The following is a 10,332-nucleotide window of genomic DNA, read 5'->3' as shown; positions in this document are numbered from 1 at the left end:
GACTATTTTGGTGTGCATGCTAGTGTTGGGACGGTATATAATTTAGTGCCGGATAGGATATCCTTGCACTTTTTTACCGGTTTTCCCGGTGTTGGTATCCTTGGTATTTACCGTCTTTGGTATCCTTTGCCAACTAATAAAGTTCGGTATTGTTGGTATTGCAGTTTGATATATGGTTTTCGGTGTGTTTAACTTCAGCTTACCTACTGCCCATTTTTATATAACGCAGGTGGGGATAAATCAAATATAAAACATATAAATATATCTAACGTATCAAATATCAAACGGAGGGTTTTATCAAATATAAAAGTATATTACGTTTTATATTTATCAATGTAAGACGTAATATAATACTAGATACATTTAGGTAAGCGTGGCAATGTTTGTTGAAGAAACAGTTATGATATAATTCACATGTGTTGTCTTTTCAGAATATCTGAGAAAAAAGTTGTGATTGCCAATGTGCGCTGAGAGACTTTTTTTAATTAGCGTGTTCGTCAAAGAGACGTTTTTTGCAATGAACCATAACATCAATTGAAGTGCGATTGTAATCTCGTTCCAACACATGGCGATTGTGCGCGAGACGTCAAATGAGCTCTTTCATAAGCAGCTCATTGTGCCGGAGATTCTCCCGCGCATTGCGTCACTGGTAATGCTGTAGCCTGCCAAATACAAAAATCTATCAGGATAACTATTTACCGATAGGCTTTTACGGATAAATACCGATCATATCAAACCGGCCATGGACAACTAGCTGTCACTGAAAATGATTGTTTTCCCGGATACCGATAATCCCTCGATGTCGGTAAGAGCAGATAACTCCTTACCGGCCCAACACTGGTGCATGCACAGCTCAGATAATTCTGTGAATTCCGGCCCATTAATTCTGTGTTTTTCGTACATTTCATGATTTTGCTCAGAACTATCGAAAGAATAGTTACGTGTGGCCATACTTTTACTCATCCTAGACCGCTTATAGAAAGAAGGCTGGCACAGTACTTGGACTAGTGCCAAATTCAGTAGCCTTATGTATATGAGGCTTTTTGTGGTGCGATGGGGAAGTATAAGCTTCAAACTGCTAATATTAGATATCAACTCACCTCAGTCTATGTAAGGATGATCCATAGAGTAGTAGAAATCTAGGTGAGTACAACTAGATGTGGAGCAGAGGTGAGACAGTCCTATCACTGCCCTCATCTACCTACAAACTATGAACATAAGAAAACACTGCACTATCTTATCATTGAGCAAAACAAGAATAATTCGCAAACCAACATTGTTAAAATTTCACAAATACGTAAGGAATTTGACTATACACATGATCAGCTATGCAAGTCAGTTTGATTTTAGAAAACCCGCAGTATACCATACCCATGCGCATATCATCTACAGGAGTGTATCATATACGGGTGTATACTATACACGGGTGCATGCTAGTGCTGGGCACGAGTAATATAACTCGTTGAACTCGAGGGTTTATCTTCTCTCGAGTCTTGGGTGATAGAGATTTTGAACACTTCGATCTTGCCAGTTCAGGTTTTGACTTACGAGTTCAGATTTTGGTACACGGATCCCTCGAGTGGACAAAAAATTGGTCTATTGTGCCGGCACTCTAAACTCTGTTAAATAACCCGCCTATTAACCCTTTGAACTCTGGCATTTTTTATCTATGCATGTTAGTAACCTTGGACAATCTGTCCAATGATCCAAAGTTATCAAACTTTCATTATATATACATGTATATATATCTGAAAATGCTCATAATACAATGATATTAGCTGAAACACTAGTAAAAATAGTTGGGCCACCCAGTGCAAATGTCATCAAACAGAATAAAACAGTACCTTACCATTTTTCAGGGTGAAACTGAAAGTTCGTACGATTGAAAAAAACTCGTAAAAACATTTACAATAGCACCATATCCATTGAGCACATGTTCATCATTGTTTTATGACTCAAAATACACTGAAAAAATGTAACTAGTATTCACACAACCATTCACATCCTACCAACAAACCAGTTGTGGCCATTTTATTGCGACATCATTCAAATAAAATTTCTTATTAAAACCAAGAAGGCAAATAGAGACATTTGAAAACTATTCCAAATGGAAGTGAAATTTCTGGTCTAACAACTTGTGCAAAAATCAATTTGGGTAGTTTACGCTGCTACTTAAAATTGGCTTTTGTGAACAATGCCAAGTGAATTCCTGCCAATAGAGATTCTGACACACCCTACGCCATGCCTGAAGACTGACAGTTGGGGTTCAAACTTCAAAAGGTTAAAGCTGCGAGCACCAATATCGGTCGTTAGAAAATAGTAAAAATAAGATTAAAAAGTTGAATAAAATTATAATTGCATTGTGAAATTTAAAATATGTCTGATGTTTGGAAATTTTAGACATAAAACCTGTATCAACAAACCCGATACCCGAAAAACCCGTTGGCCAAGTACTAATGCCGTGCACTACCATCTACCCGATACTCGAAAAACTCGAACGGAAGGGGACAAGTCTAAACTCGTTGGCAAGAAGTACTCGTGCCCAGCACTAGCGCATACCATATACGGGTGCACACCATACATGGATGCATATAATATTCATCGTATATTATATGATGTATATTATATGATGTATATTATATGTATATATCGTATATAATCTGTACATTGGCTTCTGGCATAAGGTCAAGGGTACAACTTGGAGTTGTATGCCAGATAGCAATAACTGCAGCCCAACAAGGCCAAGAGAAGACAACCGCCACTTATCAAATGCAGCACATCTCTAATTGCTAAAACAGACACAGGGACTTGTTCAAATAACCATGTCAAAATAAGTTAATTTCAAATTCTTCCTTGAAAGCTTCTGCAGGAATTTCATAGTCATTTCCTTTTCAAACCTTTGATAAGCCCTTTCCGTTTCTAATACACCATCCTATTCAGTTCCCTTCCGAGGCAGATGATATAGCATAAGTTTCCACAACAACGATGTTTACGGCAAAATTTAAAAAAAACTGTAACAATACTAATGAACGGTGATCAGGATACATCATTACCTGAAGAAACATTAGAAGGTTTTGGAGCATACGTTGGCTTTATAACAGCTCGCTTACACAAAAACATTGATCATGGATGACAAGGTTAACAAAATTTACCAAAATCATGCCATCGTAAATTTAGGATCTTAGTCTATCATTTAGCACAAACAAACAACAAGCAAGTTTTCTTTTCACTCAGAGATCACAGAGCAATATCGCTGTTATATTTTGACGTTTATATTGAATGAACAACAATCGCAAATGTCGACTTGAACATATTTTTGCTAGCAACCTTCTTTAACATTAGGCCCAAGATATTTCTGATAAATATAATTTTATAAGAAAATGGTGTCCACGTTTTGGTCACACTGCAAAAAAATGGTGTTATTTGTTGGCAGCAGGCTTCCTTGAACTTCAAAAACCAGATCACTTGAGCGTGTTCAAAGTGGTCTTCGTTTTTCTGTCACTTTGTATGCAGACATGCCTTGACATGATGGTCACACAACCATCACTCTACTATTAATACAGCCCTATTGAAACATATCTACTTGTCAGCACAGCATATCACTTCAGCACTGGCTCACCCAGGCGTCTCTACACTATCACTGTATGGAAACTTGGTAAATTACTCATCCTATAGAACGCTATTATTAGAACGCTGGCACACAACGTTTGGACTAGTGCCAAATTCAGTAGCCTTATGTAGATGAGGCTACTACTGGTCAGATGGGGAGTGTAGGCCTCAAACTGCTAATATATCCATATGATCTTGACTCACCCCCAGTCCATGTGAAGACAATCCATGAAAGTAATAGCAGAAGTCAATGTGGATACAACCAGATGCGGAGCAGAGGTGAGACAGTCCTATCACTGCACTAATGTACCTACAAACAATGAACAGAGGAAATCACTGCACTATCTTATCATTGAGCCATACAAAAGAATAATTTACAAACCAACATTGTTAAAATTTCACAAACACGGAGTTTCATTGAGGAATTCGACAATACACAGAGACAGCTATGCAAGTGAGTTTGACTTTAGAAAAACCTACACGGTTTTGGGACTATTGTGTTTTTATGGAAAAATCAGAGGCCTTCCCAAAATAACCACTAATAAGTCTACATGTAAAATGCTATGTACAACAGCAAAGAAAGATCGCTGTAGAATACATTTATCTCAACAAACTTTTTCATTAAAACTTCCTTTTCCAAACGGAATTCTAGCAGACGAGCTAAATTCAACCAAGTCAAGTGTATTAAATGAAGAAGTAATTAATGTTCTATCATTTTAGAAGGATCAGACTAGCTATATAGTATTCTACTAACATCAAGGGAATCACAAAGGAAAGTCATGTGAGTTGAGTAAAGGCTAAAGTACATTGAAGTAAGATCCACTGAAATTCGTTGACTTTGAATCCTGCAGCTAACTCTAGTGATAAACACTTGTGTGTATGTACTAGGAGTGCTTAATATTTACCCCTGCTGTTTAGTCCTGATTGGCTAGGAGAGTCCAGGTTAATATTTAGAGGTTGACTTGCAACCAAATTCACATTACAGTTATTTGGTATGAAAAGATTCACCATGTCTTACTCCGCTGTGTTGTAGGTGCAAAATATGTGGGAATGTGATTGCAAGCTCTTAATTAAGCTACCATGTAATAAATGTTGAATGGAAATTGCAGTTGCAGATTAACACAGGTAAGTAGTTAACAGAGATGAGAACTTCTATAGCAGAGATAATAGTAGCACATTTTTGACTCACTGGCAGCTCTTGAAAAAGGAATGAATAGAGTATAAAATATGTATAAAATGGAATAGCTCGCCTTGCATTTAATCGCACATCATTTTCATGTGCTGTTTCCAAAATTTGCTTGACTCGCTGGTTTTTGCAGTTTCAATCTTGTGTATGATGCAAACTCACAGACTAACCGAGTCATGGAAATTTAGTGATATAAATGGACACCCACAAGTTTTCTATTTAAAATGTATGCCGTGATCAACAGAAGGTTCTGTTACCAGCTGAGACGTTGTGTCTGACATAACGTCTTCTCAAGCCAGCCACAGCTACGACACCGACAACGTATCTATTCCTATTGGCTCATGGCCAGCTAGGTCAATTGGCACGCAGCCAAGAGACTGCCTAGCTTCTTTGGAGAGCTGTTTACTGTTTGAGTAGGGTATGGACATGGCAGTGAATAGAGATTAAATATTAATACTCAGCATCATTGTTTTAATCTAAAAGAAATTACATTTACAAGCTTGATAATCTTAGAAACAAATATACAATAACAGAAATAAATAAAAAGTGTGTCATAGGTAAAAAATTCGCTACCTTCCATTGATTCTTATCTGTGACCAACATATTCAGTCCCCTGCAGACGAACTGCGATTGGCTAAACCAGCAGTTCAGTCGGTGTGACTAGAAATTACTACCTACCAGTTTAATATGTTATTATTTATTGTTTTATTACCACATATATGTTATTTCACATTTTTGTAAAGTACTAGCAGCGAGTGCGGAGTTGTCTAGGATTTTTTAAATTATCAATAATGTAGACCCAGCAGGCTTGTAGAATTACAACACAAATAGCTATACAATGAACCCTTGCCATAGAGTATAGACCCTTGCCATAGAGTAGACCATTGCCATAGAGTAGACCCTTGCCATAGAGTAGACCCTTGCCATAGAGTAGACCCTTGCCATATAGTAGACCCTTGCCATAGAGTAGACCCTTGCCATAGAGTAGACCCTTGCCATAGAGTAGAACCTTGCCATAGAGTAGACCCTTGCCATAGAGTAGACCCTTGCCATAGAGTAGACCCTTGCCATAGAGTAGACCCTTGCCATAGAGTAGAACCTTGCCATAGAGTAGACCCTTGCCATAGAGTAGACCCTTGCCATAGAGTAGAACCTTGCCATAGAGTAGAACCTTGCCATAGAGTAGACCCTTGCCATAGAGTAGAACCTTGCCATAGAGTAGACCCTTGCCATAGAGTAGAACCTTGCCATAGAGTAGAACCTTGCCATAGAGTAGACCCTTGCCATAGAGTAGACCCTTGCCATAGAGTAGACCCTTGCCATAGAGTAGACCCTTGCCATAGAGTAGAACCTTGCCATAGAGTAGAACCTTGCCATAGAGTAGACCCTTGCCATACGACTTTAATTCGTTCCACATGGGATCATAAGACAGATGTGTCCCATAGAAGTGCATAGAAACCCATAGTGTTTATCTAACACAAACACTCCTCACAAAATTCATCAAATTTTCATAACAAAAATTATTTTGATTTGCAAATTTTGCCAGTTTCACCTTGCGGATTGATGCAAACATGCGCATTATGGAAACAGCAATTGAACTCGCGGAACGATACAATTTTGGCAACAGACGGCCACTGATTTCCAGTAGTTGTATACAAACATCTGATATACTAAGTGAATGCACACAAGTGCATACAATACGGATGCCAACACTAAATGAGCCAGTGGGCTATGTAGCAATAGTAAAGATAGCCCACTCTCTATAAGACATGGGCTGACACTAACCAAGTCATGTACACACTACTTCCTTACACACGCTAGTAAAACTATGTTAACATCATTTCTTTTGTAATAGTTTTAGCTTAATCATGCTATCGGCCCACTTCCCTCCGTGGAGTACCAACTAACCAATATTCCCATAACACACGGCATCAACGGCTGACCCACCTCTATAGATGACGTTAGTTTCTATCTCCCGACCATTATCATGGTTTGTGGAAGTTTCTGATTAGCAGTGGTTTGTAGGAGCTTAGCATCGTCTGTATATATTCAGGGATGCGATCTCAACAGACAAGAAGAATACGTCTGCAAAGACAGTGGTTTGTAGGAGCTTAGGATCGTCTGTATATATTCAGGGATGCGACCTCAACAGACAAGAAGAATACGTCTGCAAAGACAGTGGTTTGTAGGAGCTTAGGATCGTCTGTATATATTCAGGGATGCGATCTCAACAGACAAGAAGAATACGTCTGCAAAGACAGTGGTTTGTAGGAGCTTAGCATCGTCTGTATATATTCAGGGATGCGATCTCAACAGACAAGAAGAATACGTCTGCAAAGACAGTGGTTTGTAGGAGCTTAGCATCGTCTGTATATATTCAGGGATGCGATCTCAACAGACAAGAAGAATACGTCTGCAAAGACAGTGGTTTGTAGGAGCTCAGCATCGTCTGTATATATTCAGGGATGCGATCTCAACAGACAAGAAGAATACGTCTGCAAAGACAGTGGTTTGTAGGAGCTCAGCATCGTCTGTATATATTCAGGGATGCGATCTCAACAGACAAGAAGAATACGTCTGCAAAGACAGTGGTTTGTAGGAGCTCAGCATCGTCTGTATATATTCAGGGATGCGACCTCAACAGACAAGAAGAATACGTCTGCAAAGACAGTGGTTTGTAGGAGCTCAGCATCGTCTGTATATATTCAGGGATGCGATCTCAACAGACAAGAAGAATACGTCTGCAAAGACAGTGGTTTGTAGGAGCTTAGCATCGTCTGTATATATTCAGGGATGCGATCTCAACAGACAAGAAGAATACGTCTGCAAAGACAGTGGTTTGTAGGAGCTCAGCATCGTCTGTATATATTCAGGGATGCGATCTCAACAGACAAGAAGAATACGTCTGCAAAGACAGAATAGAAAAAACTTCAAATATGATTTTGACGCAGTGCAACTATAGATTTACTGGTAATAAGAAACAAAAAGTGATTAGATTATAATTATAATACAGTCACACCTCGACATATGAGTGTCCCAACATCCAACTGGAGACACAAGTATATTGACAGCATGCCTGTAGAGAGTTTGACCACAGACTATAATATTCAAGTCAGCTATGAACAGCCTAGCTAGCTAGATAGAACTTGCCTAGTTTATTTATAGAACATTGGCACACAGCCAGGACAGTTTAAAAACTAAGATCATTGCAGAGATTGGGCAGAATGCTGGCTTATGGATTCCTAGAGCAGATACATCAGAAACCACTTCAATGCAACAATGGACCCTCGTCAAACGATTATAATTCATTCCGGTGTTGGCTTCGTAAGGAGCACATTTTGTATAGGAGGGTATCAAAACCATAGTTGATATCTAAAATTTTATATACCTACTGTACTGTACATATAAAAAATAGTAATGAAATAATATGTTAACCTTATTAACTATAGTTACCTATGTTAACTTGAGTGTGTTTAATGGTTATGATCTACAATAAAAATGCAATGCTATAATGTAATACGTACAGTACGTACCGTAGGGAGTTTGTACAACATAAACGTTGAACTTAACTGGAAGACTTACTACACACATACTTGATGATAAACTTCAGTATGTATTTTAGTTATTTTACTGAATTTCAACTTAACCTCAGTAATTATATATACAGTAATACTTCAACTTACGAGTGCTCCAACGTACGAGAAACTTGAGATACGAGCCAGCTTTTAAGGAAGTTTTAGCACTAACATACGAGCCATGTTTGAGATACGAGCGCGTGAGTCAGTTGCCAAGTATGCCGGAGGTGTTTTATGAGAACAGCATCAATCTGTATTTTTCAACTGTTCAGGTTATACTTTTGTAGGCCTACCGTGTTTTTGTGCACGATTTTCAGTGCAGAATTATGTGAATTAAAAGTACTGTGCGTAGACCGAATGTTTGCCAGTAAAATGAAAGATGAAATGCAAAGCAAAAGCAAATGATAACAATTATTAAACGGAAAATTATTGAAAAACATGCGAAATGTGTATGCATGATTGAGCTAGCTCAGCAATATGACAGGAATACATTCACAATTATCAAACAGAAGGATTATATTCAGAGCATTTATTTAGTTCGCAAAAGGACTAACCATAGTTTCTAAACGGCGCAGCGATCTTCATGACCGCTGATGGAGAGACTGCTCAGGCATTGGATAAAAGATCAACAATGCTAGAACGATGCTATGTGAAAAGGCCGGTGCTATCTAGCAAAACTATAAACATTCGGACAAGTTGGCTAGTGGTCGTACATTAACCGTTTGTGACGACACCTGTGTTCGTCCTAATCGCCACATGTAGAAAGGGCGACAAAGACAAACGTCCTTAGATAGGTTCATCTTAAAACGGCCGGCTAGTCGTGACAGCGAAACAAAGGAAAAATTAGCTAACCAGCGAGAAACTTCAAACTATGAACGCTGAAGAAATTTTAATTACGTTAAGTTAAAAATGAAAGTTTGCTTCATGTTTGCTTCTAATTTTCTCTTTTAAGACTTTGATAAAATCCAAATTTATCAAAGTCTACTGTTGTAATGAAGGATAACTCTCTGTAACTTCCTAGGATATCTCCCTCTCTGGCAAATGCTAGCGTTAGCTGCTATTGTATGTATTTAATTTTACATTTTAATTAATCACATTTCCTTGCATTATTTTTTATTTGTTGCTTTTTAAAAGCTTGCGGTAAGTTAGGACAATAACCAACATGTTCTTTCTGTTACAATATCTTGTTTTGAGTGTTTTATTTGCATTTTTTAGAGTATGGAAACCAATCAATACATATTTAATTGTTATATAAATAAATTGCACCGACATGCGAGTAAATTGACATACGAGCTCAGTCCCAGAACGCATTAAGCTTGTCAGTCGAAGTATGACTGTATATAACATCGAACAGTTACTTGTTAGCGATAAAGTATTAACTATTTTGCTACCAAATTAATTCATTTGCCGGGAAGTAATAGCATAATCCGTACAACCTGCTAATGCAGCATCGTGCGGTCATATTGAAACGTTTTGCCAAGCTGTACTACGCAGGTCATGTTAGGGAAAGAGTTAACGCCAGTTGCCGTGTGCAGTCATTAGACAAATAATGCCGTGTGTCATACTCGTTCAAGACATCTCGACGAACCTGATTTATTGGCTTGAACAAAAAAGTTTAAAGTTTGAAAGTGGCTTTTTATTTAGAATATAAATATTCCAGAACATTCTAGAATATTAGAGGCATGAGTAATAGCTACAATATGAAATTTGTTTAAAAAATACCTATTGAATTATATATGAGATCCATATAGACATGAGTATACAGTGGTACCTCGACACACGAGTGTCTCAACCTATGAGAAATTTAAGATACAAGCATACAGAACGGTTTCAACTTTGCCAGGAAGCAGGGGGCGACTTAGGAGAATAGCATCGCTCGGTCTATATCATCAGATCGGTTTGAAAGTTTTAACGAAGTCAGCCAAAATTGAAAGTAAGACGACAAGTGCAAAGTCTGAAGAT

General features: G+C 38.1%; 1 long non-coding RNA gene across 1 annotated transcript; it reads right to left on the bottom strand.

Annotated features, from left to right (window-relative positions):
• Positions 1 to 1,100: 1,100 nt before the first annotated feature.
• On the bottom strand, positions 1,101 to 4,570 carry LOC137402136 (uncharacterized). Its single transcript, XR_010979471.1, has 3 exons — positions 4,515 to 4,570; positions 3,814 to 3,919; positions 1,101 to 1,208 (listed from the first exon to the last, which is right to left on the bottom strand). It is a non-coding gene; the product is annotated as an uncharacterized lncRNA (long non-coding RNA).
• Positions 4,571 to 10,332: the final 5,762 nt, after the last annotated feature.

This window comes from Watersipora subatra, chromosome 8 (assembly GCF_963576615.1).
Source record: "Watersipora subatra chromosome 8, tzWatSuba1.1, whole genome shotgun sequence".
NCBI classification, from domain to species: Eukaryota; Metazoa; Bryozoa; class Gymnolaemata; order Cheilostomatida; family Watersiporidae; genus Watersipora; species Watersipora subatra.
This window is presented reverse-complemented; position numbering and strand designations above follow the sequence as displayed.